At 37.9% G+C, this 16,209-nt stretch overlaps 1 long non-coding RNA gene across 1 annotated transcript; it reads right to left on the reverse strand.

Annotated features, from left to right (window-relative positions):
• Positions 1-9,972: 9,972 nt before the first annotated feature.
• Positions 9,973-14,237, reverse strand: LOC309870495. Its single transcript, XR_014314621.1, has 2 exons — positions 14,141-14,237; positions 9,973-10,891 (listed from the first exon to the last, which is right to left on the reverse strand). It is a non-coding gene; the product is annotated as an uncharacterized lncRNA (long non-coding RNA).
• Between the last annotated feature and the right edge of the window lie 1,972 nt (positions 14,238-16,209).

Here is a 16,209-nt window from a genome sequence, read left to right on the forward strand (position 1 = left end):
GATAAAAATTTGCCTAGCCAATCCATAGTACAGAACACATTAATGTATTTCAAAATTCTCCATTTTTCTTTCTCACCCACTCCAGCAAGCACTCTTTCTAGTTAATCGGGACACTGGTAAGGAAAGATGGCAGATGATTCCCAAATATGCTTATGGTTATTGCTCTTCCAAAACATTTCCCTGGAATAAGATGATGATAAAGGAAGTTCATCTTTTTGGGAAGACATTTGGTCTTTCAGGGTTGAACTGGAAATTTAAAGAAGAGTCACTGTTTCTCCCTAAATAGGTTTACCCTTCCCCTCTCTGGAGCTCAGTATCTGTTTTAGACTACAGGGCACTCAGTGGCCCCAACTCCATTTTAAGTTGAGGTGACCAGAACTTCACCCTTTTGCTGGTATCCCCACCATCTCTTTACAAGAGAACTGAATGTTCCCTCCCAAGGGGATCTTCTTTCCCGGCTTCCTGGGAATGCCAGGCACTCCAAATATCCCCTAACCTACTGTCAAATAAGGAAATGGCATTCATTAAGCACTCATTATGTGCCAGGCACTGTATTAAGTTCCTTTAATTCTTCAACCACCGTATTGTGAGAAATATCAAGGTACACAAAAATTAAGTCTCTAGTCCAAGGTCAAAAGGATAGTCAGTGGTAGAGTGGGTATCCAAACGAAGGCAGCCTTCTTCTCAGTGGGCACTGGGGAGGGGCACCTCTCCTCATCTCTACTCCTTTCTTAATCTACATTACACTTTAGGGAAAATTATGTTCTTAGGAACTCTTCAGATACAAACAGTAGGACCTTGTAACCAGCTCTAAGTCACCTTTGAAAGATACATGGTTAACAGTAATAATTCAAGAATGTAAGAAAGTTTAAGATTTTAATTGTTCATTTGTTTATTCAATAAATATTTATTGAACCTCTGATATATGCTAGGTACTACTTCTGGGCTGAGGATTCAACTATGAGCAAGATAGCATGGTCTCTTTCCTAAGAGTTTACAGTCTCTAGGAAAGACAAGCAAATAAATGAAATTTGATGAGTGATAAAAAAAAATTCAAGGTGCTATAAAAGTACATTATGGGTATGGTTCTTATTTTGGGGTTAGAGGAGGGGAGCTATCACTTCCAGGAGGAAGTGATATTTAAACCCTTTGAAAGGTTGAAGTTAGCCAGACAAAGAACTTGATGGGAAAGAGTGTTCCAGGTAGAGGGTGTGTGTGTGTGTGTGTGTGTGTGTGTGTGTGTTGGTGTACATCTACAGTCACAGAACACCTGACTTATTGGAGAATTGGAATGAATCACAAAACCCCGAGGGCAAAAGTTCAAGGAGAAGAGAGGAGTGGGCAGAAGTTGAATCATGAAGAGATCTATAACCTTCCAAACTAACTTAAGGTCAAGTGTTCTACTCATGCATTCAGTTTTTTACAATTAGAATCACAATGTTACCAGTAAAGAAACCATAAGACAGCTCATGTCATTTTTGTTCCAAATGAGCTTGTTAACTTCATGATACTTTGATCCCTTAAAAATGAGATCTTTTTCTCAGTAAGTTTAAGATGTTTGGAAATGAATTGCTTAACATTTGAAAACGTTTCTTATGCTTTATGATAAAGGAAATAGGTATCTATGTGTTTGTGTTATCACATTTTGATTTTGGTTCACATTTTGATTTTGGTTCTTATTTCATGATTTTTTTTTTAAGATTTTATTTATTTATTTATTTGACAGACAGAGATCACAAGTAGGCAGAGAGGCAGGCAGGGGCAGAGGTGGTAAGCAGGCTCCCTGCTGAGCAGAGAGCCCGATGTGGGGCTCGATCCCAGGACCCTGAGATTATGACCTGAGCCGAAGGCAGAGGCTTAAACCACTGAGCCACTCAGGCGCCCCTTGTTTCATGATTCTTGATGAAAGACATACGCTTCAGCTCTTCCTATGTATTCAGAGACCACTTTCAAGGATGAATTTCACAAAACAGATTAGAGTTTTTCCCAGAGTATAGGATGTTCAGCATTAGTTTCTGGGAAATAACCAAGATCGGGCACATTCTCTTCAACTTTTCTCCTTGTCCCTTGCCTGTCCCCAAGGTGTCTTATGCCAGCCAGTTGCAAGAGTTGTGTTGGGAGAGCAGTGAGCAAGTGATTCATGAATCTGTTAAATCTTAGATTTAGAATGTAAGGAATCAATACTACACAGGTGGGCTGAGGAGATGGGTAAGAAGGCAGAGCTGCCTTTGAGAAGGAGATATGGGTTGTTTGGTATTGGCTCTTGTGCTCAGTCTTGGGGAGTGTGACCCTGTGCAGCTAGAAGAAATGGCTCCAGCTCAGCTTAGGGCTCTCTGTTCACAGGCCAACTAAAGAGTATCACAATCCTAAAGGATTCATTCATTCAACAAATATGTCATGGGAATACAGCAGTGGATAAAACAGACCTGTGTTCATGAAGCTTATATTCTACAGATAGAATTCAGTAATATTTTAAAAAAATATAACAGTTAATGACTAAGTTGGGTTTATTCCAAAAATGCAATTTTGAATTTTGGTCTCTCATGGAAAAAAAAATCAATCAATGTGATTCACCACATTAATTGAATGACAGAGAAAAATCACATGTCATCTTAATAGTTGCAGAAAAAAATTTGGAAAATTCAATATCCATTCATAACTCTAAAAAGCAAACACTACAAGGACTGCAAGGGACCTTTCTTAACCTAATAAAGAATATTTACAAAACAACCTTTGATGAGTGTCATACTTAGTGGTAGAATGTTGAAAGTTTCAGTTTTGAGATTCATAGCAAGACAAGTTATTTCATTACCACTTTTATTCAACATAAACCATTGAAAAACCTGAAGGTCTTAGCCAGTGCATTATGAAAAGAAAAATTTAAAAATTGCAGAATTGTTGGAAATGAAGATGTAAAACATCATTATTCACAGATGATATGATTACGTAAGTGGAAACTTGAAAAGAACCTACAGCTAAAATAAAAGAATTAATAAGAGAGTTAAGTAAAGTTACTAGAAACAGTATTTTTAAATCTATTTAAATTTCTGTATACAAGCCAGAAAATAATCAAAATGATACCATTTAAAATAACTTCAAAAAATAAAATTAACTTCAAAAATATTAAATATCAAAGAATACATCTAACAAAGGATAGATATGTAAGACTTCAATGCAAAAAGCTATAAAACATTATTAATGAAAATAAATAAAATGATATCTAAATAATTTATGAGAAATGCCATATTCATGAAATAGAGGAATCAGAACTGTAAAGAATAATTCTCCCCAGATGGATCAATACACTCAGTGCAAAATCCCTCTGTTTTTTTTTTTAATGAAACTTGACAAGCTGATTTTAAATTTAGTTAGAAATCTAAGGACCAAGAATAGTCAAGACTATTTTTTTCTAAAAGAAGAGCAGAGCTGGATTTTTTTTTTTATGATTTTATTTATTTATTTGACAGTCAGAGATCACAAGTAGGCAGAGAGGCAGGCAGAGAGCGGGGGGGTGGGGGGAGTGGATCAGGCTCCCCGCTGAGCAGAGAGCCTGATGTGGGTCCCTCCCAGGACCAGGACCTGGTCCTCCATCCCAGGACCCTGGGATCATGACCTGAGCCGAAGGCAGAGGCTTTAACCCACTGAGCCACCCAGGCACCGGAGAGCTGGAATTTTGATGCACAAGACTAGGAAGCTCTATCTGTTGACATTGGCACAAGAGACTGGTGCAGGAGAGGAAAATAGAACAATGAAATAGGAATAGAGTCAAAAAAGACAACCAAGTGTGGACACTTGACTTATGAGAAAGGTGGTAATATAGAAGTGTGGGGGAAAGGAGGATCTCTATAATCAATAATATTGGGACAATTAAATAGTCATATAAAAAAGAAACTTAGCTCCTACCTAACAACATAAACAGATATTAATTCCAAATTTGTTTTTAGTCATAAGTGTGAAAAAAAGCAAAAGAACTTCAAAAAGATATGACAGGAGAATATTTTCATGATGTCAGAGTAGGGAGTCTTTTAAAATAGGACACTCACACACAAAAAAATGACACAATAAACACCATAAAGAAATCATAAAAGCACAAATCACATATTTGATTACATTGAAATTTGTAACTTCTCTTCACCAAAAGACACCATTAAGAATGAAAGGGGGGGGCATCTGGGTGGCTCAGTGGGTTAAGCTGCTGCCTTCGGCTCAGGTCATGATCTCAGGGTCCTGGGATCAAGTCCTGAATCGGGCTCTCGGCTCGGCAGGGAGCCTGCTTCCTCCTCTCTCTGACTGCCTCTCTGTCTACTTGTGATCTGTGTCTGTCAAATAAATAAATAAATCTTTAAAAAAAAAAAAAAAGAATGAAAGGGGAAGCCCAGAGCAGAAGAAAATATTTATAACACAAACCACAACTAACAGGCTATCACAAGTATGTAAATAATGTCTACAAATTAATAAGAAAAATGGATAATCCAATACAAAAGTGAATAAGAACAAATCACGAAAGAATCTATTCAAATGGCCAGTAGTAGACTTTTCTTTGATATTCAAATTCCTGAAAAACAAACAGAAAGTGAAAGATAAACAAAACACAGAAAAGTGGAGGCACCATGACTGATTGGCACTCAGGTGTGCAGAGGAAAGGTATGGGAGCCCTTGGGCTAAAAGACTTGGTGATAGTCAGTAAAGCAACACTATTTTTTTAAAAAAGATTTTTATTTATTTGTTTGACGAACAGAGATCAGAATAGGCAGAGAGGCAGGCAGAGAGAGGTGGGGAAGCAGGCTCCCTGCTGAGCAGAGAGCCCCATGCAGGGACTGGATCCCAGGACCCTGGGATTATGACCTGAGCAGAAGGCAGAGGCTTAACCCACTAAGCCGCCCAGGCACCCAGCAACACTATTTTCAATTGGGATTCTTGGGACCAGCCTCTGTCATTGGAAAGCTTACCAGTTTTCTGTGGGTCTTTGGATTTTCAGTCTTTCCCTATCTTCATACATCAACTCTGCCCTCAGTCATAGAGCCCAGTTTTTTTTTCTGTTGGCTGCTAAATGTGATCATCCAGAAGGAGGCTTATGGCTGTTTCTTTTTTCATTAGTAGTGTGTTTTGGAGCTGAGCGGAGATCTACAGTTGATTTGTTAGCTGGCAGAAATAGAGTGCGGAAAATGTAAATTGCAAATTGAATTTTTCCTTGAAGGGACAACTATTGGCTCACATTCTCAGATAATCGGTTATGATGTTGTCAAATAAAATCACTAGCAACTGGGGATGTCGCTGATGACCTCACATGCTCTTAACTCCTTAAAAACACTTGTTCATGGCTTCAGTTACATCTCCAGTGAGAGAAACTTGCAATAAGACTTGACTTGATGATTAAATCTATTTTAAGAGTAATTTTAAGAGTAACCGTGTAAGAAGAAAGCAATTGGAGTTACCTACTTAATCACCACTCTGAAAATGAGCTCAATTCTTCATTCGAGGTGAAATTTTGAATTTTGATCAGATTTTTTTTAATGTATAAAGATGAATTTTGAGTGTGGCTCAACCATACTCCATTCTAGAAAATCAATTTTTATGCATTACCAATTATTCACATTAATATGTCACAATCTCTATAACTTTAGACACTGATTTATTCATCTTATTTGACAGTAAAAAATAGAGCAACCTAAAATAAAATCAGCATTGCCTTGGTGAAATGTTCTAGTAATCTCTCAAGTTTGAAAATGAATACCACAGGGGGAAAAAAAAGAAAAAAAGAAAAAAGAAAATGAATGCCACAGGAAAATGTCACAAACAATAAAAAGTTTATTAGGGTAATGGAAGAAAATTCAAAGTACTCTCCTAAAAGCTCAGAGCTAGGCTATGCCCCCAAACTGTCTTTGAGTGAAAATTTTAAGGGCGATATTGAGTTACAGGTGTGTTTGAGTTAATGTAACTAGAGAAAATGTAGAAAAACATTTTGCCACTAATTCCAGGGAATATTGTATATAGTTGTAAGTGAAAATGTTGTCGATACAATAGCACTTTTTTTTTCCACATTCGCTGACACCCACAAAGTTGATAGCAACATATATGTGATTCATAATAGTCCATTATCCAGAACTTGCCCTGCGAAGACCTGTAGGGTGTTCCCTGTTGGGGCTGGCTTCCTGGGCATGGGATATGGGCAGTCACATGACCCCAAGCTTAGAAGGACCTTGCACTTGGTTTAATAACCTGCTCATCTTCTTGAAATTATTAATAATTTTTAGACAAATCACCTGCAATTTCATTTAGTAGTGGGCCCACATATTATGTAACTGATCCTCTTCTTTGGTGTGAAAACTGAATTGTGATTCAGGCCACACTTGATGTTCCCCATTCCTTAAATAGTAAGGAAAACTGGTTTGGCTTTGGTAAAATGTATACACAAATCAGTATTTCTCCAATGGTCTTTTGACCATTTTCCCATCCTATTTCTCTCTTTACCCTTGTATCTTCTCTGCTTAACACTGCTATCTACATATATGTAGATCTATTATTATTGGACTCTCTAGTCTATTCCTTTGATCTATCCCTGTGCTACCACACGATGTTGTAGCTACTACAGCCTTATGATCGGTCAGTCTTGACATCTGATTATAAAAGACCTTACCTTCTTTAGAAGTGTTGTTGTTATTCTTGGTCCTTCACAAGGACCAATTTAACACCAATTTGCTATACTGTGGGGATTTCAGAAGAATTAAAATCACTTGATTGATTTGATGATTTTAAGATAGATTAAAATCAGTCAAGGAGAGAAGCACACAGGGCAGAGTCCAGGAGACACCAAACATGGAACTCCTGTTACCCTCCTCCCAGGGAACCATGGACCCATTTCTCTTCCAGGTTCAGTGTGTGACAATTATGCACAAAGTATTGTCAACCAGGAAGGCTTACTCACCTGAGCCCGGAGTCCAGAGTTTTTGCTGAGGGTTCATTACACAGGCATGACTGATTGCCCATGTGGCTGATTTCAGTCTCTAGTCACCGGTTCTTGCAGGCATGACCCAAAGTCTCGACCCGATATCACACTGTCCTTCTTCTGATGTAGCCAGCCACTTCCCTAAATCTTATTGTTAGACTATCCAGTTATCCAAAGCTCCAGGGCAATCAAAGGCACTCCTATCAGGTGTGACATAGCAAAAACTGAGAGATGACTTTCCAGAAGTGAAGGACGAAGGCCAGACCTCTTGGAGGCAAGTTTAAAATCTTTACTACATATGAACAGAATAATATCATTTTTCCTCCTTTTTTCTCAAAGATTTATTTATTTAAGAGAGAAAGCATGAGCAGGAGGGGCAGAGGGAGAAAGAAAGAGAGACTCTCAGACTCCATGCTCAGCCTCAGCCTGGAGCCTGATGTGGAGTTTGATCTCATGACCCTGAGATTGTGACCTGAGCCAAAACCAGGAGTTGGATATGTAACCAATGGTGCCACCCAGGTGTCCCATAATTTTACCTTCCTACATTAAATCAGCTTTGTATTCCTAGAATGAATTCAACCTGATCATGAATTATTTGCTTTTTTTACAGATTACAGAATTTGGTTTTTACCAGATTCTGTTTAGAATTTTTGCATCTGTGTTCACAAATGAGATTACACTATAAATTTTCTATTTATTATTGTTTTAGGGAAGGCCAAACTTTACTTCTACCCGCTTAGAGTCTCTGGCTCGGCTGAGAATTAAACTGACATGAGACAGAAGGAAAAGGAAAAGCAGGAAAAGCACACAGAGGTTTACATATATCTGGGAGTTCCCATAGAAAAGTGAAGACCCAAAGAAGTGACTGGGCCTGAGTGCTTAGATACCAGGTTGAACAAAGAGTAGCCATTGTAGAAAAGTAACTGAAATATGGGGGGTAGACTAAAGAAAGATAAGAGTTATTTTAACAATGTCTGTGCAGATTTTTCTCTACCTTGACTCCTCACCTCTGATGATAGGAATGTTTCTTCCTTTTGGTACAGTGAAAGCACCTTTCACATGGGAATTATTATCTCTTGCTTTTAGGAAGAAAAAGAAGTCAGAGTGTCCTTGCATTTGCTGTTTTTCAAGTGTTTTTAGCTCAGAATAATCCTTGAGCCAAAGTAGCATATTTTGGGTGTCATATCCTGCCAGCCTTCACTGTCCTTTTCTAGTTTTGGTATCAAGAATGTGTTAACATCAGGGGTGTCTGGGTGGCTCAGTGGGTTAAAGCCTCTGCCTTCGGCTCAGATCATGGTCTCAGGGTCCTGGGATCGAGCCCCGCATCGGGCTCTCTGCTCAGCAGGGAGTCTGCTTCCCCTCTCTCTGCCTGCCTCTCTGCCTACTTGTGATCTCTGTCTCTGTCAATAAATAAATAAAATCTTCAAAAAAAAAAAAAAAAAGAATATGTTAACATCATAAAATGAATGGGGGATGTTCCCTCTTTTTTTAGAATCAAAAAGTTTTTATGCAATTGGAATTATTATTTGAGTTTGAATTAAATTTGGTAGAATTTGTCCTTTACTACTTGTTAGAATGTGTGAAGGTTTTTTTTTAAACTAACGAGTAAGTGTTAAATTTCAATTAATGTTTTTTTCTTACATCTATAAAGATTAGCATATGGTTTTCCTCTTTATAATGTGAATGTTGCAAATTGTAATGATAGGCTTCTGATGTTGAACATTTAATATATTTTGGTTTTGTATATTGCTAGATTTTATTTGCAAATATTTTTATAAAATAATGTTTGTAAGTAGAACTGGCCTACAATTTTTTCTTAAATTACTCTTATATTTTTATCAAGATTATATTGTATATAAAATAAATTAATTTCCCTCTTTTTCTATAAAAGTTTATATAAAATGAGATGGTTTGCTCTTAAAGTTGTAGTACAATTCACTTATAAAACCTTCTGACCTAATGTCTTTGGGGGATAGAAAGGTTTGACCACTAATATATCACTAATGAGCGCTAGTATTTTTGCATTTAAAGAATGTCTTTCTTTTAAAAAAAAAATTGTTCTTAAGTCACATATTGGTTATTTATGTTTTTCTTAAAATAACTATTCCATCCATGTTTTCAGAAATTATTGTCATGACTTACTTATTTTATTCTCTATAATCTAAAAATCCCTGGGGTGCCTGGTTGGCTGAGTCAGTGGAATGTGCAGCTCTTGATCTTAAGAGTTGTAAGTTCGAGCCCTACATTGTGTGAAGAGATTACTTAAAAATAAAAACTCTTTTTTAAAAAAATTCCTAAAAGAATTTACTCTTCTTCATGCCTAATATTATTAACTTATACTTTCTATCTTATTTATTTATTTATTTATTTTTATTTCTTTTCAGGGTAACAGTATTCATTGTTTTTGCACCACACCCAGTGCTCCATGAAATCGGTGCCCTCCTTAATACCCACCACCTGGTTCCCCCAACCTCCCGCCCCCCACCCCTTCAAAACCCTCAGATTGTTTTTCAGAGTCCATAGTCTTTCATGGTTCACCTCCCCTTCCAATTTCCCTCACCTCCCTTCTCCTCTATCTTTTTTCTTGATCAAAATTGCCAGAATTTTTAGTCTTCTCAAATAGCCACTTCTGTGTTGATCATCTCTATAGGATTTATTTCATTAATTTTTTAATTTATCAGTATTATTTCCTTTATTTTACTGTCTTTGGAATGATTTAGGGTTTTGTTCCTGCTGATTTTTAATCTGAGGCCATTAATTTTCTATCTTCTTATTTTAGTGTAGATATTTTTTAGTCTGTTCTTACCTGAATACTAACTTAACTATATTCCACAAATTTTGACATGTTTATCAGCAATGAGTGCAAATCCTCTGGTTCAGAAACATATTTATGTGTTTGTGTATCCACAAGGAGGACAATTGGACTAGACCCCAGGCAATGGATCAGGGAGGAAATGGGTCAGATCATTTGGCTGTTAGCCTGAGTCAGATAGGGAGGCATGAAAGAATTTTGAGCAGTGAAAACATATGATCTGACTCATTTTAATATGATCACTATTGATGTATTAACCACAAATATGAATTTTACCATAAAAATCAGTAAAGATAAGGAAAAAATTAGCTTTGCCATTTTGTCTAACTTCACAACAGAATCTTCAAAGTCATCTGCTCCATATATGTAATAAGCATCTATTGATAGCATGACCATGTAGCTTTTTGTCCAAACGGGACACTTCTGAAAATAGAGGACACTATTAATAATTATGCAAGAAAAACAGGAGTACACAAGGACTGTGCTAGGATGACCAGCTATCCCAGTTGCCTATCTATTGATCACTTACTGTGACTTAACCATGTGCCAGTGCCTCTGCTAGGACACAGCGTCTCATCTGAGACTAGGAAAGGGTCCTTGGGAAAGACAAATAACTTCAATACCATGTGACCAGAGCTGGGGAGGATATCAGAGAGCAAGCCAAGCAGTCCTTTTGTCTTCACAGGCTCTTCATGAAGAATAATGTTTTTAAATTAAAGCAATACTAGCAGCAGCCTATTTCCAGATCTGTAACATCTTGCATCCAATCTTTTTTACTTTTCTTAATGGATCTCATTTGATTAGGACACCACTTAACAACAAACAAGCCTTTTCGGTATTACATTGTCGTTACAGTGTTGTCTCAGTTTCCTAAGACTGCTGTAGCAAACTATTACAAACTTGGTGGTTTCAAATAATAGATACTTATTCTTTCATAGTTCTGGAGGCTTGAAGTCTGAAATCAAGGTGTCATCAACGTTGGTATTGAGGGAAAAATTATTCCATGCTTCTCTACTAGCTTCTGGTGATTACTGACAATCCTTGGTGTTTTCTTTGTTTGTAGACCCGTATCTCCAATCTCTGCCTCTGTCTCCACATATCCTTTTCTCTGTCTTCCTGTGTCTTCTCCTCTCCTTATTAAAAAACAAACAAACAAACAAACAAAACAGTTGTAGGATTGAGGGCCCAGACTAAATCTGGAATGATTTCATCTTGAGACCCTTAACCAATTACATCTACACATTTCCAAAAAGGTCACATTTTGAGGTTCTGGGTGGACGTGAATTTTCAGGGGACACTATTCAATCCTCTACAATGGCCTCAAATACAAAAAAAAGAAAAAACAACAACACAAATACCTGATATAATTCTGAAGCATAAAAGAAAAAAAAAAGTTTTCCTAAATAAGAGTTTTGAAAGTTTTAATTAATACTTCGTTCTGGGTCTGAGGAAATGAAGCCTATTTGAGTTGGAATTTCTTTTAAAAATCACTCTGCCTGAAAGAGTAGATGGGCCAGAGGCTAAAGGCCACAAAAAGAAAGACTATGAGCAGTCTTTGGGGAAGAACAATCACTTATCAGATCATCGATCAAGCCTGCAAGGTAGTTTAATGGGTAAATGAAAATAAGAGTGACAATGTCTCCATGAAGCATTTAAAAATGCTCATCCAATCTTTATTCAATATTGGGTTTCTGCTGAAACTGCGAACTTTAACAACGTTGTTAGAGGCATGATAGAAGATGGATTAGCCCCAATAAGCATTTCATTAAGTTGGCTCCAAATCCTTCCCGTGGCAAATGATTTAAAGTGATTTATTGGCATGATTTAGCCTTAATCAGTGCTTAAGAAGTAAGTGACTACAGCCTAGTATTTAACAATATATTTAAAGTTATAACTATATAAACCTCCTAGATTATTGCCCTTCTAGATTATTGCCTCCTCGATTATTAATGTTTCTCAGGAAATATTTTTCTTGAAATCCAGAAGAGATCATTCTGGAAGAGAAAGTTGACTGAAAAGCAGCCTTAAAACAATGTGTGCAAAATAGAAAGCAACAGAATTGGGCAAGATTTTTTAAATTTCTAATTGTAAGTGCTTCCAACAAAGGAAGCACTGAAGGAGAAAACATATGGACATCCATTGGGGAGGCTATAGAATGGACTCTTGGGTTCTCTTCCACTTCTAAGAGTCCATGACATCCCTGAGTTGTGGGGAAGCGAGCATGGGCGAGAATGCCAACATGCCCAAGTGAAGGGAACTAAGGCAAGGGACTTAGCAACTGCTTCGAGGTCTCCTTGATATCCATATCCCAGGCCAAGTGGCAGCCTCGCTAATAGTAAGCCAGAGTAATGTAACAGAAATATAAATCTTGGATCCCGGCTCCCCTATCTGTAGCTGTGTGTGTCTCTGTTCCTTCATATACCTCAATTAAAATTCAAATGAGATAAAATATGCAAAGTATCTGAATATTAAGAAAATGACAAATGGTAGCTGGTATTATTCATAACTAGGAAAGAGAAAAACTGTGGCATAAATGGCAGCAGTTCTAATCAGAAAACCATTTACATAGTATGCATAAACTTTTAGTACTTATGATAGTATCTCTTATAAAGGAAAATTGTACCAACATAAACAAGCTCCATAATGGGGGTTATTTGTACATTTGCGCTTGGCAACACCTCACCCGTGCCAGACTGTCGTTGAAAACAGATGCTGCTCTTACTGTGACTAAGAAGTGGGGTTATCACTGGCCTGGCTTCCTCCATTTCACTTCCCAAACAAGCAAATATTTCATGCATTTATGGGTGGAAGAAAAATTTTCTCTTTCTTTGAAGGAATGAAATACTTAGGCAAAAAATGTTTACCCATAATTTAAAAAATGATCAGAATGCTCTCATTAGTATTGAGTTATTTATCTGGATTGGGTCAAAAAGCGGCTTTCTTGCTGCAAAGTTTTATGGAAATAATACTGAAACTGATGTCTGATTATCAAGTAATTCAGTTACTGTAGACACTTTTCCATAATATTCGGTGACTTGAAGAGGGCTAAGTTGTTAAAGATTCATGCTGTTGGGAGGCAATTCTCCATGGATCTCAGGCCTGTAGTCTCAGTGATTCTCTGCACATCTTATAAACAGAGACACTGACTACCTTTGTTTATGAACTAACTTTTCAAGGATGTTTGTATAAAGAACAACCTTGACAGACAGAGTTAGGGTTTCTCACTAGAGAAAAGGACAGATATGTTTGCTGTCCAGTATAATAAATATAATGTCTCTGGCGGGAAGACCAGGTGTGTTGACTGCCCATCATAAAAGATTCAAGTCCAAGTTCCTTTCCTGTAACAGAACCCGCTGCATGTGAAGGCATCATCAGGCTTTTTCCTGTTGCTCTCTGGAGGCTAGGGCTTCGGGAACTGGGGCACAAATGCTAATATTCTGACTTGGACTGGTGTCATGAAAAATAAACTATTCTTTGCCTGTGATGTGAGAGTCTGATGTCTTCCACCAACATCCATGAGACCATGGCAGGTAAACTAGTTAGTCTGCAAGTTGGTAAACTCAGACCCTTTGCCTTTTTGACACATACCTGAAATATTTTATTTGATCACTAACAGAAGGAACTCAGGAAAGGCACATAGTCTAATGAAGTATGTGAGGACCTGTTAAGTTCACACGAAGGGAAACGTCTCAATTATTTTTAACTCTTTAATTCAGAAGGCCCTGGAAGGGGGCTGAGAAGAAAGAGAAATTTATTGTATAGCCGCGAAAACTTTGTTATAAAGAGCTCTGCGCTTGGAACTGGGAATCTGAGACCCTTGGATTCAAATTATAACTCCACTAGCAAAGCCTTGGACAAGTCACTGAGCCTCTCAGAGGTTGAGCGAAGTCATCCATAAGGTCCCCTTTCAAGTTCTAAAGTGTATGATCAACTACTCCGAAAGCTGCCATGATTCCCCTGAAAGAAACTTTGGCCGCACAATTTCAGCTTTGTGGAAAGCCAGGCCTCCATCAGTTGCAGTCAGGGCACCCATGTTGTTTGAGTGTCTACATTGCACATCAGACTTTGCTACTTATACAATGATAATTACTTGGAACCCATTTGGTGTTTTGGAAGTAATCCATGCTTCAACATGAATCCAAGTACAGAGTCAAGTGTAAGACTCCAAAGTAATCTAGCTGTAATTGTGAGATTTGGAAAAATGCCTTCATTTCTGAAGGGTAGAGGAGGTCAGTGAGTAAGAGCACACATCTTTAAGCCAAAGGATGAGGCTTCCTAACTTAGCGTTGCCACTTCCTAGCTGGACAGCTTTGAGTAAATTACCTAACCTCTTCGTGGGTCAGTTTCCTCATGGGTAGAATGGAGATAACTGTCATACCTACCTCCCAGAAAACAATAAGAACAGGGCTTGGTAAAAGGAACTGCCAAATCTGTTTCGGTCATTTTCATGAACTCATGTCACAGGAGATATTAAATGCCCTAAAATATTAAGAGAAACAAAGGCACAAATCAATAATTCTACCGTGATAGACTGTTGATCCACTGATTGCTTTCTCAAAACCTGTTTTCGTGTAAGGCGAGGAAGAAATGAACATTTTCTGCAGCCCCATCTGTACCTGGGGAGGGGGAGAGAGAGGAGAGCAGGAAGATGGGGGAGACCCCGATGCTACCCAAATCTGACCTCTTCCTTTCCCACTTTCTCAGCCACCTTACAAAAGTGAAGACAAGGTTAAATCTGGGGAATCTTACAGAGAACCAAGAACAAAACCTTTAAATGAGCTTTGGGTGGATTGAGAAATTCAGCAGGAGCCCTTCTTTCCCATCTAAAATGTATCCACCAAGAGGTTTTTCAGAGTAATGGAGTGGAGCAACCTCTTGTGGTTCTGTCGGCAATTATGCCCTTGGGTCACATGGGACATGGGACACCTCCCATAACCACTGCAGTGTGGCAAAAATACGAGGAGTAACTAGCAGGGCCATGTGCAAAACTTTCAAATGTTTCTCATTTGAGCCTCACAACAGCACTGCCAGAGCACGAGGTAGGAAGAACATATGATTTGAAGTCAAGTTCGCCTGTCGGGTAATTTACCAAAACTGTGCTAATTGCCTACTATGTGCCAGGCACTGCCCTGATTTCCCAGGGACCTCAGCTCTTTGGCTCTTAGTTAAGCCTCAATCATAAGCAAACCCATTCTTATTCCTAATCCTTTTTTTTTTTTTTTTTTAGCCAAATAGTTTTAGTGGTTTTCTTAAAGATTTTATTTATCTATTTATTTGAGATAAAGAGCAAGAACAAGTGAGAGAGAGATAGAGAGAGAGACAGCAGAGGGAGAGGGAGCAGGGAGTCTGACCCCAGCACCCTGGGATCGTGACCTGAGCCGAAGGCAGATGCTTAACCGACTCAGCCACCCAGATGCCCCGAGGGCCAAAGAGCTTTGGGTGGCTATAAGCATGGGTGGGACAGGGGATTTTTGCAACACTCTGAATATCATGCTTTCTGCTGGGCATTTATATTAGCAGTCTGAGCGGATAAAGATGCATGAGTCAGTGACTCATATTCTAGCATGCCTAGAGCAGACTAGGAAAGAGTAAGTGTAACAATTATAAAGTTGTGTCTGTGTATAATCAATTACATATTTTTAGAAACCAGAGGAATGTGTTTTGCTTTTTTTTTGCTTTTTAAAAATTAACATATAATATATTATTTGTTTCAGGGGTACAGGTCTGTGATTCATCAGTCTTGCACAATTCACAGCACTCACCATAACTCATACCCTCCCCAGTGTCCATCACCTGCCAACCCATCCTTCCCACCCATCTCCCCTCCAGCAACCCTCAGTTTGTTTCCTGAGACCAGAATCCTTAACACTTCCTAGAATGTGAAATTTTCCTGAAACAAGGTATCAAGTGAAGTGACATTTCCTATCAACTCAAATTTAAAGAAAATCAAAACTATATGATAAACAGAATGTTATACCTACAAACACACGAGACAATAGCTATAAGCCAATAAATAACATAGATTGTCTCTAAAATAAGCCCATAAAGTGAAAATCACATATGCTACAAGTGTGTCTTGAAAATACCTATAACTATTCACATAGTATACTGATCATACTAACTTTTTGAAACAAATAATCTCATGTCTTTGTCATGGTTGAGGAACCTTGAAAATCATTTACATGTTCTATCTTTAGGTTCTGAAACTCCTGCAGATGGTTTTCTGACTTGACTGCATCTGCTATGTAAGTCATGGGATTGGTAATATTGAGGAATGCCCACTTAAGAGTGTTTAGCTAACTTAACACACTTGAAACATATGTATGACATGATTTCATTGTACCTTAAAATATTTTCATCATTAAGCAAGAGAAAATGAAAAATAAGCAAATGTATGGAATTTTAAAAGGTGAAAAAGCCAACTTAAAAACAGGCAGAACAAGAAAACAGT

The sequence above is a fragment of the Mustela nivalis genome (assembly GCF_964662115.1).
Source record: "Mustela nivalis genome assembly, chromosome: 7".
Lineage (NCBI taxonomy): Eukaryota > Metazoa > Chordata > Mammalia > Carnivora > Mustelidae > Mustela > Mustela nivalis.